The 26031-nt window shown below is 42.4% G+C and overlaps 1 non-coding gene across 1 annotated transcript; it reads right to left on the reverse strand.

The window, feature by feature from the left end:
- Positions 1 to 4064: 4064 nt before the first annotated feature.
- Positions 4065 to 4139, reverse strand: Trnat-ugu (transfer RNA threonine (anticodon UGU)). Its single transcript has one exon. It is a non-coding gene; the product is annotated as a tRNA-Thr (tRNA).
- Between the last annotated feature and the right edge of the window lie 21892 nt (positions 4140 to 26031).

A 26031-nucleotide genomic window follows, 5' to 3' on the forward strand; every position in this document is an offset into this window, starting at 1 on the left:
AATTTTTTACCCCCATTCCATATTCACCTACTAGGTTTCCTTTTCTTCCATTTCCTACTGTCGAATTCCAGTCACCCATTAATATTAAATTTTCATCTCCCATCACTATCTGAATGATTTCTTTTATCTCATCACACATTCCATCAATTTCTTCATCATCTGAAGACTACTTTTACGACTTTGGTAGGCGTGGGATTCGTGGCTATCTTGGCCACAACAATGCGTTCACTATGCTGTATGTAGTAGCTTACCCGCATTCCTATTTTTATTAATTATTAGACCTACTCATGCATTAGCTTCATATTAGCCTTCCTAATACTTAAATCTATATCCGATGTTAACAATGACGCCGGTGGATGGACTATCACGAAATTACTGACCGTCGAGAATGTCACAAATATAACCGACAAGCTAATGGGCCCTTCACAGGAAAAGGTTTTTTGCCAGAAAACGGGGAAAACTGAAACCCAGCAAATGAGTAAAAAAGTGTATATTCACTGACAAAAAAAATAGTGTACGCACACAACTTACACAACAATAGTCTGGGATTACTCTATTACGTAATACAGTTTTTGTGATTGTATCTTGCAGCTTTAGTTATTTTTAATTAAAAGAGGCTTTAAAAGGACAGAAAGAACGTGTTGGACTACGCTACAGATCGTTCTGTTAGCACAGTGTTTACTTTGTAATCACTTTCGTTGACTTCGGCAACTCTCAACAGAAATCTCCAACCTAACCGAGACAATGTGCTACGATACAGCCGAGATCATGACAAGAGAATGGGCTACATCACACTCGAAGTAAATGTATATAGGTAAGGATCCCCATGACCTGTATACGTCTGTTATAAAAAATCTCCAAGCCACTCTCCTCAAATAGACCGCAATCTTCTCTTGACCTTCAACTGTTACTATTTCAGAATTGAAAACCAGATTCAAAGAAAATTTGGCTACAAGGCACAAAACTAGAAAAATAAAAATAATAAAAGTGAGAACGTGAAACATGTTAGCAATAACCATAAACAGGAGATTTTACAGAAAATAAAATTGAGAAAGGAAATTATTAATATTATCGACCGTTTAGGAACTCTAGGCTACGAAAGGGATGAAAACACATATCGAATAAGTGGTGGAAGAGTTAGTGTGTTTTAAGATTAAGTCCAAACAAGAATTAGAGAAAAACATATCGACGCAAGGCCTCTATTACGAAAAATTGCTAAATCTCGAGACAAATTGTGTCCTTCTGTATTTGATGAAATGTTTTGGCCCCTAGTACGGATGAAACAGTATCTGCAATATCAACAGGAACTTCGGACATGTGTTTCATATTTCATCCAAGCCTGCAGTCTATAAATATTTAAACAAAATACTATAACAAAATACCACTACAGGGGAATTACTTACGGAGTAGTTCTTGGTAAAGAAACACAGGACACAATTACGTATGTGGGCTTAATACGAACTACAACTGTGTTTATAAATCGCTATAGTTGCCTTGGACTAACGACGAGCGAATATCAATATAACCTGTACGCTTTTCAAAGCTGTTATCCATGAAAAAGCTAAACCACGTATCGCGAACAAAATACTATTTAACACCGAAACAATGATATTAGCTGACAATGGGCACAGACTTTAGTCAATGGGCACTGTCGAAAATTTGTGCCAGACCAGGATTAGCACCCGAGTCCCCTGGTTACTAGGGAGAGGCAATGATCACTGTGTCCGAATTACACAGTGGTCAACAGAATATCACGAACTGCCCGAGCATGCCGTTCGTTAGATCCAAATTCTCAATTTCTCCATAGACTGCTGATGCACTGCTCCTTGAACATAATCCTCCTCCCCTTAATTATACAGTACATGGCCAAAAAAACAGACACCGAATATATGCAAACTTGGCCTTACGAACATTGCAGACGTCGTCTATGTAACACACGTCAAACTTCAAAGAATTTACCAATTCGTTGCATTGTTTACTATAGACCACAAATCAAGTAACGTAAAAAAAGCACTGCGTCTATTGAGATCATGATTCAGAGTTTAAAAAAAACTAATAAGTCGCCTACATATTACAGTTGCTGCCAAAAGAGGAGAACCATTATTTTCCCACAAAAGGAAATATAGTTAAAATGACGCTTCTATTTCGGTTAGTTTGTGCGGTTACTAAAATTTGCCGTGAAAGTTACATAGTGGACTCTACCCTCCCCCCACCAGAAACGTAGTTATCGTGGCTGTTGTGAGACTTTTGTACACAGTTAGAGAAAGTGTGTTAAATGTGGCGCGGACGGAAACACTAGGCTACGCTACAGGGCAATCTGCTCGCACAACGTTTAGTCGGCATTCATAATCGTTGGCGTAAACAACTCTCAATCAAATTACCACCTTCCAACCTAACTTAGATCTCGGGCTACACTACCAATCGGCCTGTCATCACAACCAAACATTCATTGAGTGGGGGTGGGGGGATTTCCTGTATCTCTAGGAAAAACTGTCAGTTTTGTCAGACTCAACAGCAAGATTTACCAATGGTAAACACTTTTTAGACGGCTCGTAATTTTAGAATAGTCCTCTTCGTCTTACTTGGCATAAATTGTTCGCTGGCGTCCCAGCAGCTAGCTCCCTCAGTGTCTGCTTCTGCCATCGCACCACGCCAGTCTGCTGTTGTCCTAGCAGACCGAACGCACCGCACATCCGACACCTTCGGAACCACTCACTGGCCAGTTGGCAACTGAGCGGAACACTGTTTACATCGTGAAAGGAAAACTATGCAAAGATGTACACTTAAATGGCACGACTGAGTAGCACACACACAGTAATATCTGAGGAATGTCCTTCGACACGCGCAGAACGAAAGTCTTCTCGCGAACGTACAGCGTCTCTGAAAAAAAAATCTAGTGACTATATTCCGGCGTTACGGCCAGGTTCTCATACAAATGAGCAAAAAAGGGTAAATTTGAAATTTTTTTTGAGACAATGAAAATACATTCGAACGATCTGTTTGGGAATTACGAGTGACAATACTATGAGCTTAATTTTAGATTTTCAATAAAAAATGGCGCCCGTAATTATGATTTGATCAAGGGCTTGCGAGACTGGAGTACGCAGAGTGCGTGCAGTGTGGCACCTCAGATGTTACCTGAATTCAAAAATGGGTAACATCAGTTGATACTACATTATTTCTCTGAACTTGAAAATGGATAACATCAGTCGATAATACATAAAATTAATGGGAGCGTATACCTAACCGCAATGAAACAACCTTAAATTTAACGATACAGTGCTAATTCGAACTTTGAGTTCGATTTTGAGGGGTTTGTTTCACTCCTTATGCCTACACAAAAATTAGTTAATATTAACAAATGTCATATTATAGCTATAAGTTCCTAAGAAAAGTGTTTACTTTTAGGGGTCAGAGGTAGAAGTTAAGAGATCGAACCACTTTTAATTTATGCTGCATGCCGTTCTGAGAAAATCGTTACTCGAAAAAAAAAGTGTTCAAAGTTTAGGGAAAACATTTAGTTATATTATTACTTCGATTTGCATGAACTGAGTGTTACACATATATTCTTAATGTCGCTGAAAACGAATCTGAAGTCAGATTTTCAATATTCAAAACAGCTAATCCAATACGGAGGGCAAACGATTATGTTTTGACCAATTTTTACCAAAAATGTATTTTCGTTATTTACGTTTAGTCTGCAATTCAAGGAGTATTTATCAGCCCTTCCTCTACCTCTGATTGTTCCTAGACAGCAACTTCCTGTTCTTCTTGGCAGGAGAAGCCGATCTGTCTAAGCTGGATATGCAGCACTCGGCGGCCTGCACTTGATATTCGTCCGTATTTTCGGTGAGTATGTTTGCATGCATTCTGCAGTATGAATCCTTTTGAGCACGTGCGACACGGGACGAGTTATCATCTACATCTATATGGATACCCTGCAAAACACATTTAAGTGCCTGGCAAAGGGTTCATCGAATCACCTACACAACTGATAATTAATTGAAACCCTCAGCTGCCGACAGGTGTTGTTGATATACTTCGATGGGGACAGCTGAAAAGTGTGCCGCTACTGGGACTCGAACCCAGGATCTCCTGCTTACAAGGCAGACGCTCAATCCATCTGAGCTATCGAGGGCACAAATGAACAGCACGACTGCAGGAATTTATCCCTCGCACGCTTCCCGTGAGACTCACACCCCGAACCGCCCACAATCCGATTACGTAATGTACTTATTAGGTATTTGTCCATCCACTCATTACTGGCTCACACTAAGGTGACGATTCCCGTAAGATTTCCGGTAGCCTGTGCGCATTCGCACAGACGAAGGTCAATGGCTGGGTGACGTTTAACCATAGATATGAAGATAGTAACTGTTCTAGAAAGAACAGGCGCCACTGACGACCTTGCAGCTCTTCTAGAATACATGATAGACCGGCCGATGTGGCCGAGCGGTTGTAGGCACTTCAGTCGGGAGCCACGCGACCGCTACGGTCGCAGGTTCAAATCCTGCCTCGAGCATGGATGTGTGTGATGTCCTTAATTTAGTTACGTTTAAGTCGTTCTAAGTTCTAGGAAACTGATGACCTCAGATGTTAAGTCCCAAAGTGCTCAGAGCCATTTGAACCATCAGTCCGTATGTTTGCACACTACTTACAGTAACTTATGCTAAGGACAACACACACACAACCATGCCCGAGGGAGGACTCGAACCTCCAACGGGGGGAGCCGCGCGAGCCGTGACAAGGCGTTGGACACATGGCGGGTACCCCGCGCGGCTCATGGCAGCCGTGACACTGCTTCAAACAATGGACTGTAGAAACTTTTGTAAAGCACGGATTAAAAAAAAAAAACCTTTCCGTTCCAGGAGTCTAGACAAGTACACCTTTAAAAAATGCAACTACAAAGAAATTGAATTTTCGAACGGGCCAGGGCTTAAAACTTTGAAGAGTTAAATTTTAATGGCCGTTCTCTTGTATGCAAATAGTTTCACAGTAGAAATTTCTCTAGTTTTATTTATTTATTTATTTTTTGCTGTAGGTAAAGAAGGATAGGATTCTGAGAAGGGGGAAGGGGGGGGGGGAGGAATCTCGCCTCTCCCACCTTGGAATTCTCAGTACAGAATTTTTATTCATTACGAGATTCTCAGCCACTTGCAGAAGTGATTTCGCGTGATTCTGCAAAACTTTTCCTTTAGCCAATCGTAGCAACTATAGGATTCCGTTCCTGCTGCATGACATGTCTCGGAACTTAAACTGACCAACTTATTTGCATAAAGAGCTAGCTTATCATCCGCTTCTTTACTTACTTAGACCGTTCATGGTCTGCAAAGCATTTTTTCTTTAATCGTTTTTTTATGTCTTTTATAAACTGCAACACTTTCTAAACTTTTCTAAACTTAACGCCGTTGAAGCATGGTCTTTTGCTGAATGACCAAAAAGCAATGCTGACAGCTGGGGTCCAAGGTTTTTGTTAATCAAGCCGTTTGTATTCTTGCTTGTATAACGCATATTTCTTTATATCTAACTGAGAAGTGAAATACCGGTTTTCGTAGATGCAGATTTTAAATATTTTAATATAACGCAATAAATATTTCATTAAAATTTTCATCCCCTTATGCTCGAAGTTAAAAACCAGTGAAACACGTAGTTTTTAAAAATTGTAACAGATTAGCCGAATACGAATTGTCAGATATGCTTTCATAATGCTTTCATAATGAACCATTTTCAGAAACGTGGAGCCGGATCTGGGGGTGAATTTCCTTCTCTCCGAGACACCCGGCTTCTTCTTCGACTTAGCCGGCAAACAGGCCGAGGACGCCGGGTGGGGACCGAATATGCAGCAGTTTGTGGATGGCGACGTCGTCACTAGCTGTTGCCTTCGTGCGGGCCTCTTGTGTAAAGGGGGAGCCAACCGTGGCCAAGTGAAGGTCTGTATTCCACAGGAACGAGTTAGCATGGCACTCAGATATTTCCACGAGTCGGCGGACGGGGGTCATTTTGGGTTCTACAAGACCTTGAACCGAGTTCAGGAATACATGTTTTGGCCCAACCTATATCGCGATGGCAGGCGATTTGTTGGCAACTGTGTCCAGTGTAAGCGTGGTAAGCCCGATGTTGGGCTGCACAGAGAACTACTACAGTCGCTTAGGGAGCAGTGTCCTCTGGACCGCGACTCAAAGATCGAAACAACGATCGACGGAAACTGGCGCCAGAAACGCACCAGCTCACTCTATTTCATCCCCTTAGGGGTTGAACTTCCAAAAACACCGAAACACGTATTTTCTTATTTGTAGCCTTGAAGTCAAATACCAATTTTCGTAGATGTAGCCTTAAAAATACTTTCATAGTTCTTCCATAATTATTTATCTCAAAATAAAATGTTCATCCAATATTTCACCTCATAGAGGTTAAATTCCCAAAGATACTGGAACACATATTTCTTTATTTCTGACCTAGAAACCAGATACAAATGTTCGTATGCCTAGCTTCAAAATTACCTTAATAGCTACATGATTCAGAAATCCTTTCATGTCCTGCGTCTCCCCCTTAGAGGTGGAATTTTGAAATATGCAGTATAAGCGGTATAAGATCAACACTCTTTCCAAATCTCAAGGTTTATTTTCCTTGGCGGTCTGGACTGTGTGAGTTTCATAGTAATAGTCCTCCACACACACACACACACACACACACACACACACACACACACACACACACACACACACACACACACACACACACACACCACTACCAATGCCACCACCACCTCCTGGGGAAATTTCTGCAGACGCCCTTGTTCCACTGCAGTCATATTTTGCCGACGACCTACATTTAGCAGCGTGGGAGGGATAGTGTCGTGCAACAGACAGTATACTCAGTAGACAACGAACTGTTCGTTGTGAAATCAGCGACATATTAACCGAGACTGACACAGAAGGTGCTGAAGGTGAAGCACACTAGACTCGTGTCTACCACGGCTTCAAATAGTATCGATTTACTATGAACGGAAGTTCCGAAAAGTGAGCAAATAATTTTACAGTAAATTCAGTACCGATGGTGAGGATATACAAAGAAAAACATTTCTATAAAATTTCAGAAATAATGAAATATTCCACTCAAGTCGCTTGACAGAAAACGCAATGGATATGCTTGCACTTAAGACGGAAGGCCCTACGTGCTTACGCAGGCTTACGACAGATCGCAAAATTCGGCAGTAGGCGTAAGCCAACCTCTTGTGCTGCCATCTGTTATTGATGCCAGGCATCAAGGTCTCAGTAGTACGACCATCCACTGGAGAGTAGTTTGCTTTGTAAGCACTCCGTCTTCAGGCCACGAGTGACCTACTGGGACAGCACCATCCGACCGCCGTGTCATCATCCGTGGAGGATGCGAATAGGAGGGGCGGGGGTCAGCACACTGCTCTCCCGGTCGTTATGTTGGTATTTTTTGACCGGAGCCGCTACTATTGGGTCGAGTAGCTCCTCGATTGGCATCATGAGGCTGAGTGCACCCCGAGAAATGGCAAGAGCGCATGGCGGCCTGGATGATCACCCATCCAAGTGCCTTCAACGCCCGACAACGCACTTAACTTCGGTGATCCCACGTGAACCGATGCAACCTCCGCGGCAAGGCCGTTGCCGCAGATATTTTACAGTAGTTGCTTACGTTTCATAATTATCTAGTTTACGGGGAAAATGTAAAAAAGGCGATTGTCACCGAAGCTACAACTAATCTGAATTTCTGGTTAGTTATCAAGTGGTCTTGTGTGCGAGCCTGAATTTTTCATCCTTTGCGGTGGGAATGATTCAAACCCGTCATGTTCTTCTTATGAAGTGTTCTATTTATTTTGCACACAATGATCGTTTGTAGTTGTCTTGAGTTACTAGGTTGATAAATTTTTGTTTGGCGCACGTATCATAACTGAGATTTGCGCTTAATGGCTGAAGGTGAATTAGCGTAATGAGTAGTAGCGAATGTTACAGTAACATGTTTGTAAATTATTTCAGGTAAATTACGTTAGTCGTGTAATATTATCCGTATACCAGTACAGTATATGGGCCAATTACGTTAGTCATGGAATACTATCCGTATAAGACTATGTCACCTTGGTGTCCCGGAATTTGCTTCAATTTTGGAATCCACGAAAGAACTGGAAATTTTCCTTTACACAGCTTTCCATATAATTTCTATTACAGTGATTCAGTCTTGCCTGTCACTCGACTTTTCTGACTGTGAAATAAATTCTATCGCTCAGGTGCTTATTACCTCTTCGTGTTTCCATTTGCCGATATTGCGCATAAACACATATCTCAAAGTTGCTATGGACATTGATGGAGCGACACACTTTTCTATGGCGACACTGCAGTTTATAGATAGAAAAACCGATCAGTTAAAACGACATGGGTATTTTAGTTCTGAATAACCGATGTCTTTCAGTATTTGTTTGCTCTCGGTTATAACAAGTATCTTTTCATTTTTTCCTGATAACCACGTAAAAACAGATATATCAATTAGCCACAGATGTCGTAGTAAAATTTTTAGTTTTCAAATAAACCTTTTTAAAAAAAGACGAGTAATTTTTATTCGTAAGATTTCCATAGCACTGAAATACGGCGTTATTACAGAAAAAAATGGGAAAAGTTATGTATGCCACTTTAATAACACTGCTGATAGAAACGAGCAACAAATGGATTGGTCCAACATTGCCGAGACAATACTGTGCCTGTTATACAAGCAGAGCGCGAGACTGGACACAGTTTCTCGCTGTTGTCGAACGTCAGTTGTAACATAGAATGGCACCATCTGGAAGTCTGGAAGTATTTTACGATATGCGGTACGAGTGAAGAACAAAGTTAGATTTGGTCGACTTGCGACATCATACAAGGAAAAAAGTTAAAATTTAACAAATCATTCATAGTTCTGGATAAAAGTAGAAAGTGCCTGATCTGCTGCTGTGTCTACGTAGTATGCCGTTATCTGCTTTTAGCCCTTAAAAACAGAGAAATTAAAACGAAAAAGAGAGTTCTCCTGCCGCAGTTTTCACTCTTTATCGCGGGACTATACGTAATGCCTGCATAGTGCTGTGATAACCGATTACAATATAATTTTTGAGCAGAGCTTCTAAAAACTATAATCAGTAGGATAATATTGCCAGTTTTCTGTAGTATAGAAGCACTCGCCAGCAGCGAAGATCGGACAAAGTTTTATTTGACTATTTAATTTAAAGAAATTAGAATTATATTAATACCGTCAGTTGCTCGCGGGCGTTGATAAATATCAACGTGGACAAGTGAAAATGTGTGCCGCGACCGGGACTCGAACCCGGGATCTCTTGCTAAAATGACAGACGCTCTATCCATCTGAGGCACAGAGGACAGAGTGTATGGTTCGACTGCAGGGACTATCTCGCGCACGCCTCCTGCGAGACTCACATTCTCACCTTGAATGTCCATACACTACAGTCGTAGAGTCCCACTCCAACACACTCATTCCTCGTGGAAGACATGTCCATATCAATATAAGTATATGGTTCTGGCAATACCAGCCATGACCTTCTTCTGTGAAGATGCACACGTATTCCCCGAACTGGACTTGGTAAGAATGTGTTCCACGAGTAATGAGTGTGTCGGTGTGGGACACTACGAATGTAGTGTGTGGACATGCAAGGTGAGAATGTGAGTCTCGCGGGAGGCGTGCGCGAGATAGTACCTGCAGTCACACTATCGTCTGTGCCCTCGGTGGCTCAGATGGGCAGAGCACCTGCCATGTAAGCAGGAGATCCCGGGTTCGAGTCCCAGACGTGCAGACATTGTCACCTGTCGCCGTTGATATATATCGACACACGTGAGCAGCTGACGGTATTAATATAATTCTAATTTCGTTCTGAACGGCTGCAGGTCATCATAAGGGTATTTAATTTGACATTTTGATTCCATTTATCAAGAAACTGAGAAAGTAAAAATTGTTTAATCTTTGTTTGATTTCTACGTTTACTAGAGAAAATAATGTAAATAAAAGACTGAAAATCGGTTATTACAAGAACTGGTATTGTGACGGGCTTTAACAATTAGCTTAAAGAAGGGTTGGGAAACTGATAAGAGCCGAAAACCAGTTATTTCAGCGATAACCAACATTCCCACTGGTGTTCTGAGTGGTAAGATTGACGCACAAGGACAACAAGAACAGTTTCTCAGAAAGGTTACTGGAGCTCTGATGTTCTCAAAATGAACGGGCCAGCCATTAGCGTCTGCGAGGGTGAAGGGGAGGGGGAGGGGAGGAGGTCGGGAGGGGAGGATAGGCAAAAGGGCACTTTCACCCATCGCCCCCAACCCTCCCTGGAATCTGGAGTAAAGAGTTTTTATTCGTTACAATATACTCTTCCAGATAAGAATTCTCCACAATACTGATAAACCTTAGCTTTGGCCAGTTGTAGCGCTTATAGAGTTAGGGTCTTGTAGCTTGATGCACCTCGTAACTGACCAGCTGATTTGTACACAGAGTGCCAGTTTCAGAATCATGCACTCCAGCCCCGACGCGCCTTCCCCCCTCCCCACCACTGGAAATATTTCAGCAGACTCCAGTCTGCCACTGTGCATATATTTTGATAACATCCTGGTTTTAATAGCATCGAAGGAACAGCATTGTGCAGTAAAAGGGTAGACCTAGCACAGAACACACCATTCACAATGAAACGCATCACTTAGTAGATGGTGAAGTACTCTGAAGCTAGCCAGATAGAAACAGAACCTCCTGGCACTGCATCTAACCCAAATTCTAATCTTACACTAATCTCTTGTATGTACCTACCACGCCCTCAAAGAGCCAACGATTTACTATTATCAGAAGTTCCGAAAAATGAGGAAGAAATTGACCCACACTTTTTTGCGTTGTTTATTATTTCGATTACACCATAAAGGGAATGGACTTGTAGCCACAGGTTACACAAGCGATAGATGGTTTAAAATACATAAAAAGAGATGACAATAAGAAACGCTTTTTAAAAACACAATGATGCACGGCTTTTACGATTTTTACAGGAAAAAAATGGATGACAAAATAAAGGTTTTTCAAAAATACGCTGGTAGACAATATTGGGAATTTTTATCTTTAAAGATGACTAGCGGAAAAGCTTGGTGTTGACCAGGCATTTATTTAGAGTTGTGCGTCCACGTCCGTACTATGCAGCGTCTGGCCTTGTCCTGAGTTTTTATGACGTATCTCCCGAAACATGTGTCGTACAATGATATAATTTTGTAGGTACATTCAGCGTCATATGCGGATACTGCCTGCAAAATTTATTGCGAATATAGTAGCAAAGAAGTAACAAATTTAAATGTCACGAATGCTGTGATGCCCACACACTTGGGTGTAACTAATGTACACGGGATGCTTGGCACGATCATTATGGCTACCATCACCTGTGGTCGTAATTGGACCAGCTGTGTCGACGTAGTGAAAATATAAATGTGCATAACATGGTAAACGTCCATTCTTCCCAGCCATCAGACCTGAACTACGATCAAAAATATCATAAAAAGTGGTAGGGGCAATGGCCTTGCCGCAGTGGATACACCGGTTCCCGTCAGATAACTGAAGTTTAGCACTTTCGGGCGTGGTCGGCACTTGGATGGGTGACCATATGGGCCGCTATGCGCTGTTGGCATTTTTCGGGTTGCACTCAGCCTTCCGATGCCAATTGAGGAACTACTCGTCCGAATAGTAGCGGCTCCAGTCAAAGGAAACTACCACAACGAGTGGGAGAGCCAGCTCCTCCTCCACCCTCAGTGAGAATGACGTGGCGGTCGGATGGTCCTGATTGGCCACTTGTGATCTGAACACGGAGTGCTTTTTTAAAGTAGTACTCCCTACATAAAACTGACAGTCTAGGCTCAGGGACTGTCCACGGTAAATGCTGCAATGGACCTACGAATACTATTAAAATAACGGTTTGAGTTCTCTTTAATTGTCCAATCATCTGAAGTGAGTCCTTATTGCAGTACGCTGAAAAATAGATTTTATGTTAATGGCGGATAAATTTTATGTGAATGGCGGCAAATTAACTTTACCCTAATGACACACAAGGTCAATGCCGTACTATCACGTAAAGTATTCTCAGATCGAAATGTTTTGCATTACAAAATCTCCAATGTAGATTCATAATACCGCAATTATAATTCTCAAAATAATTTGGAGCTACGTTCAATGCATATTTAAATGCATCTTTCAAAACAATAACAGAATTCTCATTAGATCATCATTATCAGTGGCTAGAGTATTCCTATTATTTCGTCTACCAAAAACCGCGTCTCACTATGGCTTCTTCAGTACGCTGTTTTGTTTTCCACTGTTGACAATAGAAACGATCTGGCAGATGTGACATTGTAGATGCGCAGTATGCGTGTCTTAATGCAAATAAACCGTCTGGAACATTTACCCTTGAACGTCCCTAGAATGGGATTTCATGGAACGTTATTACTTTCCTGTGTCCATTTCCATCACAAAAGCTGATCGCCACGACTGGGGAAGGGGAGGAGGGGGTGGGCTGAAAGTTGGCAGCAGTGGCAGAAAAACCGAAGAAAACCTCACGTTTTCGTCATTTGTTTTCATAATGAAGTAGTGCCAATTCATCACATCGCACGCTTTTCTCTCGGAAACGGTAAAATTGATCGTCTGGATATCAATGTCGCCTGCTGAGGTATGCAGTCGCACCACTCTGTACGAAATAGGTTCTAAGCTGATGCAGTCGACAAGTAACATCGAAATATATCGTCACCTAGAAATACATCGACACCTCGAAATAAATCCACACCTCGAAATAAATCGCCACCTCGAAATAAATCGCCACCTCGAAATAAATCGCAACCCTCGAAAAACCGCAACCTCGAAATAAATCGACACCGTGAAATAAATCGAAACCTCGAAATAAATCGACACCTCCAAAAAACCGCTACACCGAAATGAGTCGATATCCCGAAGTATATCGACATCTAGACGCATTTCGGCTTACCATATAGACCGAAATCTCGATGCTAGTCGACATATCGAGATAAATTGAGGTACAGAAATATATCGATATCTCGAAATATATTGGTACCACGTAATATAAAGATATCTCTCAAAATAGCGATATCTAGAAATTTATGGATTACTAGAGATATGGAGGTACCTTGAATTATATCGATATCTCGATAAGAATCGATATCTGTAGTACACCAATACATGGAAATATATCGATACCTGGAAATATATAGACAACCTTAATTGTGTCGGTATATCAAAATAAATCGATATCTCGATATAACGGATACTCTAAATCAATCGATATCTCGAAATAAATAGACTCCTCAATATAGATAGATATCTCGAAATAAATCGATATCATGATTTAATGTGCGCATCTACGTAAGTCGATATATCGAATTGAATCGATAATGGGAAAAGTATGGACGTCTCAAAATAAATCTGTACCCCTAAGAAAACGATTATCGAAATAAATAGATATAACGAAATATATCGCTATCTTGATAAATACCATTATCTAGTGGTCGGATAAATGTTTCAAGATGACATGACATAACGGTATAGTCTACATACATGAAAATACTTTGGATTTTCAATATATCGATAGATTTCTAGACCTCGGGAAAAAAAATCTTTGATCCGACCTCGGGGCAAAAACGCAGACCTCGGGAAAAAACGTCGACCTCGGGGAAAAACGCCGACCTTGGGGAAAAACGACGACATCGTGGAAAAACGACGACCTTCGGAAAACTGCTGACCTCAGGAAAAATCCAGTTCCATTAATTTACATAGACAATAATGTTAGTTACGATTAGGTTCTCAAAATGCAATCAAATTCCTGGTATTTATCACCTCACACAAAAAGTGGTAATGACAGAAAAGTCTCTTTCTTTAGAAAGTTTAGAATGAGATGTTCTAAATAATGCAGATAATCCATTTACAATAATCTACAAGCACTGCACAATGAGAAGAGACTGTCAACCAGAGCACTTTGAAATACTGCACAGCCAGGAAGACAGAGGTTGCATTGCTGTTTATAATCCTCTGGTGCTTGAGATTCAGAATCCAGGATTGCCTCGAATGAGAACAGCACGAATGAATGTCCTGCACCAGTATAGAACTTACTCTGGAACTCCACAGAAAATCACAAGGCACAATTATATCACATCATTTTCAGCAAACTACAGAAGCCTCTAGTGGACATAACAACGTCGTCACCTCCTTCACTAGTGAAAGATCTTAGTAGCTATTGAGTCAAGAGTAGGTGGCCAATTAATAATTTGTTGTTCAAAGCTAACTTCAGTGTATATGGGAATACTCAGTGGACATCTTTAACCATCATATTTTACTGTCAACTTCCCAGACTATAAGTATAAGCAGAGCTTGGTCTTTACCAATCCGAGATTGTTTAGAATAGGTATCAATGGAATCAGATCCACTGGGCATTTAGAGCAACCTGCTTTAAACAATATGAGCAGGCAATAGACACAGACACAGAATTTGAAATTTCTCTGTGAAGCGGTTACCTTCATCGTCTTCAAACTTACTTTGTGTGCTGCGGTATGCGGAGGCACTAATAGCAACACAGTAAAACACAGAAGAAACTTATAAGTTGATGTAATCAGCCAGTAAGAAGCAGTAAAATTCAAGTTTTAGTAATCGATTATTGACTTATTATCCGGCTTTGGTGCCTCAGACATGTCCGACGACCTTAAGATTTGGCATGAAACGAAGTCTGGAAGACACGTTACACGATAGAATTGGAAAAGTGTTCATGTGTTGTAAAAACCTAAGAAATCGTCCCGTTTTCGTCAATTGCCGTCGAATCGACGTAATGACATATCGTCACATTGGATGCTTTTCTCTATAAAACAGTTACATTTATCGTCTGGAAACTTATGTCCCTGGCTGCGGCATGCGGAGGCACTAATAGCAACTCCATAGAACACAGAAGAAGCTTCTAAGTTATTGGTTCAAATGGCTCTGAGCACTATGGGACTTAACATCTGTTTTCATCAGTCCCCTAGAGCGTAGAACTCCTTAAACGTAACTAACAAAAGGACATTAAACACATCCATGCCCGAGCAGGATTCGAACCTCCGAGCGTAGCAGTCCCGCGGTTCCGGACTGAGCGCCTGAACTTCTTGACCACCGCGGCCGGCTCTAAGTTGATGTAATCGGCCAGTAAGAAGCAGTACAATTCAAGTTTTAGCTATCGATTATTGACTTATTAGCCGCCTATGGCGCCAGGGATATGAATGACGACGTTACGATTTTGCATGAAACGAGGTCTGGGAGCCACGTTACACGAGAATGTGTGAAAACTGATCATATGTAGTAAAAACTTAAGAAATCCTCCCGGTTTCGGCATCTACTATCGAATCGACGAAATACCAGATCGCCACAATGGCCGCTCTTCTCTCTGAAACGGTTACATTTATCGTGGGCAAAGCTATGTCGTGTGCTGCGATATGCGGAGACACTAAAAGCACCATAGTAGAACACAGAAGAAGCTTCTAAGTTGATGTAATAGCCAGTAAGAAGCAGTACAATTTAAGTTTATTTATCGATTTTTGACTTTTTAGCCTTCTTTGGTGCCTTGGATATCAGCTAGGTCCTTACCATTTTGCATGCAGGGACGACTAGCATCCACGTTGCACGGGAGAATGTGAAAAGTGATCATATGTAGTAAAAACCTAAGAAGTCCGCCAGGTTTCGTCATTTGCTATCGAATCGACTTTATGTCAGTTCGTCACATTGGCCGCTCTACACTTTGAAACGGTTACATTTATCGTGTGGAAGGCTATGTCGCGTGCTGCGATATGCGGAGACACTAATAGCACCATAGTAGAACACAGAAGAAGCTACTAAGTAGATGTAATAGCCTGTATGCAGCAGTAAAATTCAAGTATAGTTATCGATTTTTTTACTTTTTAGCCTTCTCTGGAGCCTTGGACATGAGCTAGGACATTAAGATTTTGCATGCAGGGAGGTCTAGCAGCCACGTTGCAGGGGACAATGAGAAAAGAGTTCATATGTAGTAAAAACCTAACAAATCCGACCGTTTTCGTCATTTGCGATCGAATCGATTTAATGTCAGATGGTCACATTGGCCGCTCTTCTCTCTGAAACGGTTACATTTATCCAGTGCAAAGCTATGTCGCGTACTGCGATATGCGGAGACACTAAAAGCACCATAGTAGAACACAGAAGAAGCTTCTAAGTTGATGTAATATCCAGTAAGAAGCAGTACAATTCAGGTTATCGATTTTGACTCTTTAGTCGGCTTTGGGGCTTGGACATGAACTACGAACTTAAGATTTTGCATGCAGGGAGGACTAGCAGCCACGTCCCACGGGAGTATTTGAAACCTATTTATATGTAGAAAAAACCTAACAAATCCGCCCGTTCATATGCTATCGAATCGATTTAATGACAGAACGTCACATTGGCAGCTCTACTCTCTGAAACGGTTACATTTATCGTGTGGACGGCTATGACGCGTGCTGCGATATTCGGAGACACTAAAAGCACTATAGTAGAACACAAGAAGATTCTTAGTTGATGTAATAGCCAGTAAGAAGCAGTACAATTTAAGTTTAGTTATCGATTTTTCAATTTTTAGGCGGCTTTGGTGCCTTGGACATAAGCTATGACCTTAAGATTTTGCATGCAACGAGGACTAGCAGCCACGTTGCACGGGGGAATGTGAAAAGTGTTCATATGTAGTAAAAATCCAACAAATCCGACTGTTTTCGTCATTTACTACCGAATCGACTTAATGTCACATCGTCACATTGGCCGCTCTACTCTCTGAAACGGTTACATTTATCATGTGGAAGGCTATGTCGCTTGCTGCGATATGCGGAGACACTAAAAACACCATAGTGGAACACAGAAGAAGCTACTAAGTTGATGTAATAGCCAGTAAGAAGCAGGACAATTCAAGATTAGTTATCGATTTTTTACTTTTTAGCCTTCTTTGGAGCCTTGGACATGAGCTAGGACCTTAAGATTTTGCATGCAGGGTCTAGCAGCCACGTTGCAGGGGACAATGAGAAAAGTGTTCATATGTGGTACAAACCTAACAAATCCGCCCCTTTTCGTCATTTGCTATCGAATCGACTTAATGTCAAATGGTCACATTGGCCGCTCTTCTCTCTGAAACGGTTACATTGGCCGCTCTTCTCTCTGAAACGGTTACATTTATCGAGTGCAAAGCTATGTCGCGTACTGCGATATGCGGAGACACTAAAAGCACCATAGTAGAACACAGAAGAAACTTCTAAGTTGATGTACTAGCCAGTAAGAAGCAGTGCAATTCAAGTTATCGATTTTGTACTTTTTAGCCGGCTTTGGGGCACTGGACATGAGCTAGGAACTTAAGATTTTGCATGCAGGTAGGACTAGCAGCCACGTTGCACGGTAGTATGTGAAAAATATTCATATGTAGTAAAAACATAAGAAATCGGCCAGTTTTCGTCATTTGTTATCGAATCGAGTTTATGTCAGATCGTCGCATTGGCTGCTCTACACTCTGAAACGGTTACATTTATCGTGTGCAACGCTATGTCGCGTGCTGCGATATGCGGAGACACAAAAAGCACCATAGTAGAATACAGAAGAAGATTCTACGTTGATGTAACAGCCAGTAAGGAGCAGTACAATTCAAATTTATTTATCGATTTTTGACTTTACGCGTTACATAACTTGTAGGAACATGAAAAGTATTGACCTTGACGCTCTAACAGCCGATTGCTCAGAAATCTCATGGCATCAAATAATCAGAGAACCTTCAATCGACGGCAAAATTAATGAACTTGGTGATAAACTCTTTGCCCTCTATGACAAACATGCAGCTGCGCACACAGTCCGTGTAAGAAAATCTCCTGCTCCATGGCTGACAGCTGAATTACGTCAAAGGATGACTAATAATGATGCTGCCCACAGGCGTTTCAAGGCAGATCCGAAAACCGAGCGTTTCGAAGAATATAGAAAGCTACGGAACAGAGTGAAACAATGCATTCGCAATGCCAAAATCAGGCACGCTTGCTCCCTTGTAAGCAGCGATCTGAAACCCACGACTCTATGGAAGAATCTCCGTAGCTTGGGGGTCGGAAAGGCAAAATCGGAAACTACTTTTCATGTGTCAGCTAACGAATTAAATGAATTCTTCTCTGCACCTCTGATTACCAGCACGGCTGATAATTACCGCCCACAAGAATCCCCAAACAGGATAACTAACAACGATACCTTCCATCTAAAACATGTAACAACAAATACGGCAAGAATAGCAATAATGAGAATCTCTTCTGATGCAATAGGCAACGACATTATCGGTATAACCATGATTAAGAATGTTGCCGATATCTTAGTACCTGTCTTAACTGACATATTTAATTTTTCCCTCGTGAACGGAATATACCCCACTGCATGGAAAAGAAGCATAATTCGACCCATCCCTAAGATCGAAAACCCGCAACTGCCTAGTGATTACCGACCAATTAGCATACAGCCAGCTGTTTCCAAAGCACTTGAATATATTGTTCATGACCAAATCACTGAACACTTGCATGAATTCAGTCTATATGACAAATTTCAATCTGGTTTCCGTAAACATCACAGCACAAACACTGCTCTAATTAAAGTAACTGATGACTTGAAATATGCCATCGACAATCGAAAGGCAACAATATTGACGCTACTGGACTTCAGCAAAGCTTTTGACACTGTTAACTTTGACATATTACTCAGAAAAATGCAACAGCTTAATTTCTCTGATAGTGCAATGAGATGGTTTGAAAGCTACTTAAAAGACAGACAGCAATGTGTTGTCTGCGCAAATGAAAAATCTTCCTCGAAACATATTTCTTCGGGAGTGCCACAAGGATCAGTCTTAGGACCACTGTTGTTTTCGTCGGTTTTGTCCTCCTGTAAACATATGCCGACGACCTCCAGCTCTACCTAAGCGTCAGACCTGAAGACGTAAACACTGCAATCGCTCTGATGAATGATGATCTGTCTTCAGTAGTGACATGGGCGAAAAACCAGGGGCTTAAATTAAACGCAAAAAAGACGCAAGTAATCTTAATAGCCCATCAGAAATTAATAAGTTCAGATTTCCGCGAACGGCTACCTCCTATTCTGCTCGAAGGTACTCCAATACCATATCAGAAAACAGTGAAAAACTTGGGTGTAACTTTGGACGAGCATCTCAACTGGGCGGAGAATACAGTCGCAGTGTGCCGAAAGACGTCTGCTTCTCTCTATGCTCTCAAAAAGTTTCGGAACATATTCCCACAGAACTTGAAACGCCAGCTCGTGCAAGCACTCGTTCTACCGAACCTCCACTATTGTGATGTGATTCAACAAGGCATGAGTAGTGAAAACAAAAGACGGCTAGAGCTAACCATGAATGCCTGTGTGCGTTACACCTGCAACATTCGCCGATATGATCATGTTAGTGCTTCATACTCCGAGCTAGGGCGGCTGCGGCCGGACAAACTGCGTGACTACCACACTATATGTCTACTTCACCGACTCCTCGTCGCGCAAGCACCCCAGTACCTAGCTTCAGAGATTAAAAACGTGTAATGCCATCATAATCGAAACACGAGGTCGCTCTTATCTGGTATCCTAGCTGTGCCCACTCACAAAACAAAAACTTTTGCAAACTCCTTCTCAGTTGCCGCTGTTCGCCTCTGGAACAAACTGCCCCTCACCTTGAGGAAAATTCAATCTCCTGTTGCTTTTAAGAAGAAGTTGAAGCATTTCCTACTATCATCCGCATGAAAATTCTCCACAAAATTAATGTGCAAGGCCAATCCTCTCATATGTCAAATAGCAAAGCTAGCGTCTCCTATCTTGCTTCTGAGATGCCTTCCTCTTCATCTATCTCTATTAGCCACGCAGTCTTCTTTTCCTTTATATTTTCCTTAATTATGTTTCATCATGTCCCTCTATTCCTCTCCTCCCTTCACCATGAGTTCCCCCCACACTCCCTGCTGCCAGCACTCCTATCTGAAATCTTTCTCTTCAATAATGTATTTTTCGAGGTGTACCTTTCTAATTGTTTATCTCACTTTTTGTATTAGATGTAGTTTAACATGCCTACTACAACATACGACTGTAAAATAAGTAGAATGCCTGGTTAGATGTAAGAGAGGGACTGATGGCCCTAATCTTGTCAGGTTAAATAAAAAAATAAATAAATAAATATATAAATTTGCTATCGAATCGACTTAAAGTCAGATCGTCACATTGGCCGCTCTTCGCTCTGAAACGGTTACATTTATCTTGTGCAACGCTATGTCGCGAGCTGCGAAATGCGGAGACACTAAAAGAACCATAGTAGAACAGAGAAGAAGCTTCTAAGTTGAAGTAATAGCCAGTATAAAGCAGTACAATTAAAGTTTAGTTTTCGATTTTTGGCTTTTTAGCCGGCTTTGGCGCCTTGCAAATGAGGCAGGACCTTAAGATTTTGCATGAAGTGAGGACTAGCACCAACGTTGCACGAAAGAATGTGAAAAGTGTTCATATGTAGTAAAAACCTAAGAAATCCGCCCGTTTTCGTCATTTGCTATCGAATCAACTTAATGTCATATAGTCACATTGGCCGCTCTTCTCTGTGAAACGGTTACATTTATCGCGTGCAAAGCTATGTCGCGTGCTGCGATATACGGAGACACTAAAAGCACCATAGTAGAACACAGAAGAAGCTTCTAAGTTGATGTAATGGCCAGTAAGAAGCAGTACAAATAAAATTTAGTTATCGATTTTTGACTTTTTTACCGGCTTCGGTGCCTTGGACATGAGCTAGGACCTTACGATTTTGCATGAAGGGAGGTCTAGCAGAAACGTTGCACAGCAGAATGTGAAAATTGTTCATATGTAGTAAAAACCTGAGAAATCTGCCCGTTTTCGTCATTTGCTATCGAATCGACTTAATGTCAGATCGTCAAATTGGCAGCTTTTCTCTCTGAAACAGTTACATTTATCGTGTGCAAATCTTTGTCGCGTGCTGTGATATGCGGAGACACTAAAAGCACCTTAGTAGAGCACAGAAGAAGCTTCGAAGTTGATGTAATTGCCTGTAAGAAGCAGTACAATTAAAGTTTAGTTATCGATTTTTGCCTTTTTAGGGGGCTTTGGTGACTTTGACATGAGCTAGGACCTTAAGATTTTGCATGAAGGGAGGACTAGCTAACACCTTGCATGGGAGAATGTGGAGAGTGTTCATATGTAGTAAAAACCAAAGAAATCCGACCGTTTTCGTCATTTGCTTTCGAATCGAGTTAATGTCTGATCGTCACATTGGCCGCTCTTCTCTCTGAAACGGTTACATTTACCGTGTGCAAAGCTATGTCGCGTGCTTCCGAATGCGGAGACACTAAAAGCACCATAGTAGAACACAGAAGAGGCTTCTAAGTTGATGTAATAGCCAGTAAGAAGCAGTACCATTCAAGATTACTTACCGATTTTTGACTTTTTAGCCGGCTTTGGTGCGTTGGACTTGAGCAAGGGCCTTAAGATTTTGCATGAAGGGAGGACTAGCAGCCACGTTGCATGGGAGAATCTGAAAAGATTTCATATGTAGTAAAAACCTAAGAAATCAGCCCGTTATCGTCATTTGCTATCGAGTCGACTTAATGTCAGATCGTCACATTGGCCGCTCTTCTCTCTGAAACGGTTACATTTAACGTGTGCAAAGCTATGTCTCTTGCTGCGAAATGCGGAGACACTAAAAGCACCATAATAGAACACAGAAGAATCTTCCAAGTTAAAGTAATAGAGAGTAAGAAGCAGTACAATTCAAGTTTTAGTTACAGGTTATAGAATATTTAGCCCGGTTCGGTGCCTTGGACATGAGCTAGTACCTTAAGATTTTGCATAAAGGGAGGACTAGCAACCCCGTTGCACGGGAGTATTTCATAAGTGTGAATATGTAGTAATAACCTAAGAAATCAGCCCGTTTTCGTCATTTGCTATCTATTCGGCTTCATGTTAGATGGTCACATTGGCCCCTCTTCTCTCTGAAACGGTCGCGTGCTGCGGAATGCGGAGACACTAAAAGCACCATAGTAGAACACAGAAGAAGCTTCTAAGTCGATGTAATAGCCAGTAAGAAGCAGTACCATTCAAGTTTACTTACCGATTTTTGACTTTTTAGCCGGCTTTGGTGGGTTGGACTTGAGCAAGGGCCTTAAGATTTTGCATGCAGGGTGGACTAGCAGTCACGTTGCACAGGAGAATGTGAAAAGTATTCATATGTAGTAAGAACCTGAGAAATCCGCCAGTTTTCGTCATTTGTCTTTGAATCGACTTAATGTCAGATCGTCACACTGGCCGCTCTTCTCTCTGTAACGGTTACATTTATCGTGTGCAAAGCTATGTCGCGTGATGCGGAATGCGGAGACACTAAAAGCACCATAGTAGAACACAGATGAAGCTTCTAAGTTGACGTAATAGCCAGTAAGACGCCGTAAAATATTAGTTTTAGCTACCGATTATTGACTTTTTAGCCGGCTTTGGTGCCTTGGACATGAGCTAGGACGTTACGATTTTGCATGAAGTTAAGAATTACAGCCACGTTGCACGGGACAATGTGAAAAATGTTCATATGTTGTAAAAACCTAAGACATCCGCCCGTTTTCGTCATTTGCTATCGATTCTACTTAATGTCATATCGTCACATTAGCCGCACTTCTCCCTGAAACGGTTACATTTATCGTGTGCAAAGCTATGTCGCGTGCTGCGGAATGCGGAGACACCAAAAGCCCCGTAGTAGAACACAGAAGAAGCTTCTAAGTTGATGTAATAGCGAGTAAGGAGCAGTATTATTTAAGTTTTAGTGATCGATTTTTAAATTTTTAGCCGTCTTTGGTGCCTTGGACATGACCTAGGACCTTACGATTTTGCAAGAATGGAAGACTAGCAGCCACGTTGCACAGGAGAATGTGAAAAGTGTTCATATGTAATACAAACCACAGATATCCAACCGTTTTCGTCATTTGCTATCGAATCGACTTAATGTCAGATCGTCACATTGGCCGCTCTTCTCTCTGAAACGGATACATTTATCGTGTGCAAAACTATGTGGCGTGCTGCGATATGTGGAGACACTAAAAGCCCCATTGTAGTACACAGAATAAGCTTCTATGTTGATGTAATAGCCAGTAAATAGCAGTACAATTTCAGTTTTAGTGATCGATTTTTTAATTTTTAGCCAGCTTTGGTGCCTTGGACATGAGCTAGGACCTTACGATTTTGCATGAAGGGAGGACTAGCAGCCACGTTGCACGGGAGAATGTGAAAAGTGTTCATATGTAGTAAAAACCTAAGAAATTCGTCCGTTCTCAACATTTGCTATCGAATTGACTTAATGTCAGATCGTCACATTGGCCGCTCTTCTCTTTGAAACGGCTACATTTATCGTGTGCAAAGCTATGTCGCGTGCTGCCATATGCGGGGACACTAAAAGCACCACAGTAGAACACAGAAGAAGCTTTTAAGTTGATGTAATAGCCAGTAAGCAGCAGTGCAATTCAAGTTCAGTTACCGATTTTTGACTTTTTAGCCGGCTTTGGTGATCTGGACTGAGCTAGGACTTTACGATTTTGCATGAAGGGAGCACTAGCAGCCACGTGGCACGGGAGCATGTGAAGAGTGTTCATATGTAGTAAAAACCTAAGAAATCCGCCGTTTTCGTCATTTGCTATCGAATCGACTTAATGTCAGATCGTCACATTGGCCGCTCTTCACTCTGAAACGGATACATTTATCGTGTGCAAAGCTATGTTGCGAGCTGCGATATGCGGAGACACTAAAAGCACCATAGTAGAACACAGAAGTAGCTTCTAAGTTGATGTAATAACCAGTAAGAAGCAGTACCATTCAAGTTTTAGTTATCGATTTTTGACTTTTTAGCCGGCTTTGGTGCCTTGGACATGAGCTACGACTTTAAGATTTTGCATGAAGGGAGGACTTGCCGCCACGTTGCACGGGAGAATGTGAAAAGTGTTCATATGTAGTAAAAACCTAAGAAATCCACCCGTTTTCGTCATTTGCTAACGATTCGACTTTATATCAGATCGTCAAATTGACCGCTCTTGTCTCTGAAACGGTTACATTAATCGTGTGCAAAGCTATGTTGCGTGCTGCAATATGCAGAGACACAAAAAGCACCATAGTAGAACACAGTAAAGCTTCTAAGTTGATGTAATAGCCAGTAAGTCGCAGTAGAACTCAAATTTAGATATCGATTTTTGAATTTTTAGGCGGCTTTGGTGCCTTCGACATGAGGTAGGACCTTAAGAATTTGTATGCAGGGAGGACTAGCAGCCACGTTGCTCGGGAGAAGGTGAAATGTGTTCAAATGTAGTAAAAACATAAGAAATCCGCCCGTTTTCGTCAGTTGCTATCGAATCGACTTAATGTCAGATCGTCACATTGGATTCTCTTCTCTCTGAAACGGTTACATTTATCGTGTGCAAAGCTATGTCGCGTGCTGCGATATGCGGAAACACTACAAGCACCATAGTAGAATAAAGAAGAAGCTTCTAAGTTGAAGTAATAGCCAGTAAGAAGCGGTAAAATAATACACTCCTGGAAATTGAAATAAGAACACCGTGAATTCATTGTCCCAGGAAGGGGAAACTTTATTGACACATTACTGGGGGTCAGGTACATCACATGATCACACTGACAGAACCACAGGCACATAGACACAGGCAACAGATCGTGCACAATGTCGGCACTAGTACATTGTATATCCACCTTTCGCAGCAATGCAGGCTGCTATTCTCCCATGGAGACGATCATAGAGATGCTGGATGTAGTCCTGTGGAACGGCTTGCCATGCCATTTCCACCTGGCGCCTCAGTTGGACCAGCGTTCGTGCTGGACGTGCAGACCGCGTGAGACGACGCTTCATCCAGTCTCAAACATGCTCAATGGGGGACAGATCCGGAGATCTTGCTGGCCAGGGTAGTTGACTTACACCTTCTAGAGCACGTAGGGTGGTACGGGATTCATGCGGACGTGCATTGTCCTGTTGGAACAGCTAGTTCCCTTGCCGGTCTAGGAGTGGTAGAACGATGGGTTCGATGACGGTTTGGATGTAGCGTGCACTATTCAGTGTCCCCTCGACGATCACAGAGGTGTACGGGCAGTGTAGGAGATCGCTCCCCACACCATGTTGCCGGGTGTTGGCCCTGTGTGCCTCGGTCATATGCAGTCCTGATTGTGGCGCTCACCTGCACGGCGCCAAACACGTATACGACCATCATTGGCACCAAGGCAGAAGCGACTCTCATCGCTGAAGACGACACGTCTCCATTCGTCCCTCTATTCACGACTGTCGCGACACCACTGGAGGCGGGCTGCACGATGTTGGGGCGTGAGCGGAAGACGGCCTAACGGTGTGCGGGACCGCAGCCCAGCTTCATGGAGACGGTTGCGAATGGTGCTCGCCGATACCCCAGGAGCAACAGTGTCCCCAATTTGCTGGGAAGTGGCGGTGCGGTCCCCTACGGCATTGCGTAGGATCCTACGGTCTTGGCGTGCATCCGTGCGTCGCTGCGGTCCGGTCCCAGGTCGACGGGCACGTGCACCTTCCGCCGACCACTGGCGACAACATCGATGTACTGTGGAGACCTCACGCCCCACGTGTTGAGCAATTCGGCGGTACGTCCACCCGGCCTCCCTCATGCCCACTATACGCCCTCGCTCAAAGTCCGTCAACTGCACATACGGTTCACGTCCACGCTGTCGCGGCATGCTACCAGTGTTAAAGACTGCGATGGAGCTCCGTATGCCACGGCAAACTGGCTGACACTGACGGCGGCGGTGCACAAATGCTGCGCAGCTAGCGCCATTCGACGGCCAACACCGCAATTCCTGGTGTGTCCGCTGTGCCGTGCGTGTGATCATTGCTTGTACATCCGTCTCGCAATGTCAGGAGCACGTATGGTGGGTCTGACACACCGGTGACAATGTGTTCTTTTTTCCATT

Source organism: Schistocerca gregaria, unplaced genomic scaffold, assembly GCF_023897955.1.
Source record: "Schistocerca gregaria isolate iqSchGreg1 unplaced genomic scaffold, iqSchGreg1.2 ptg000486l, whole genome shotgun sequence".
NCBI classification, from domain to species: Eukaryota; Metazoa; Arthropoda; class Insecta; order Orthoptera; family Acrididae; genus Schistocerca; species Schistocerca gregaria.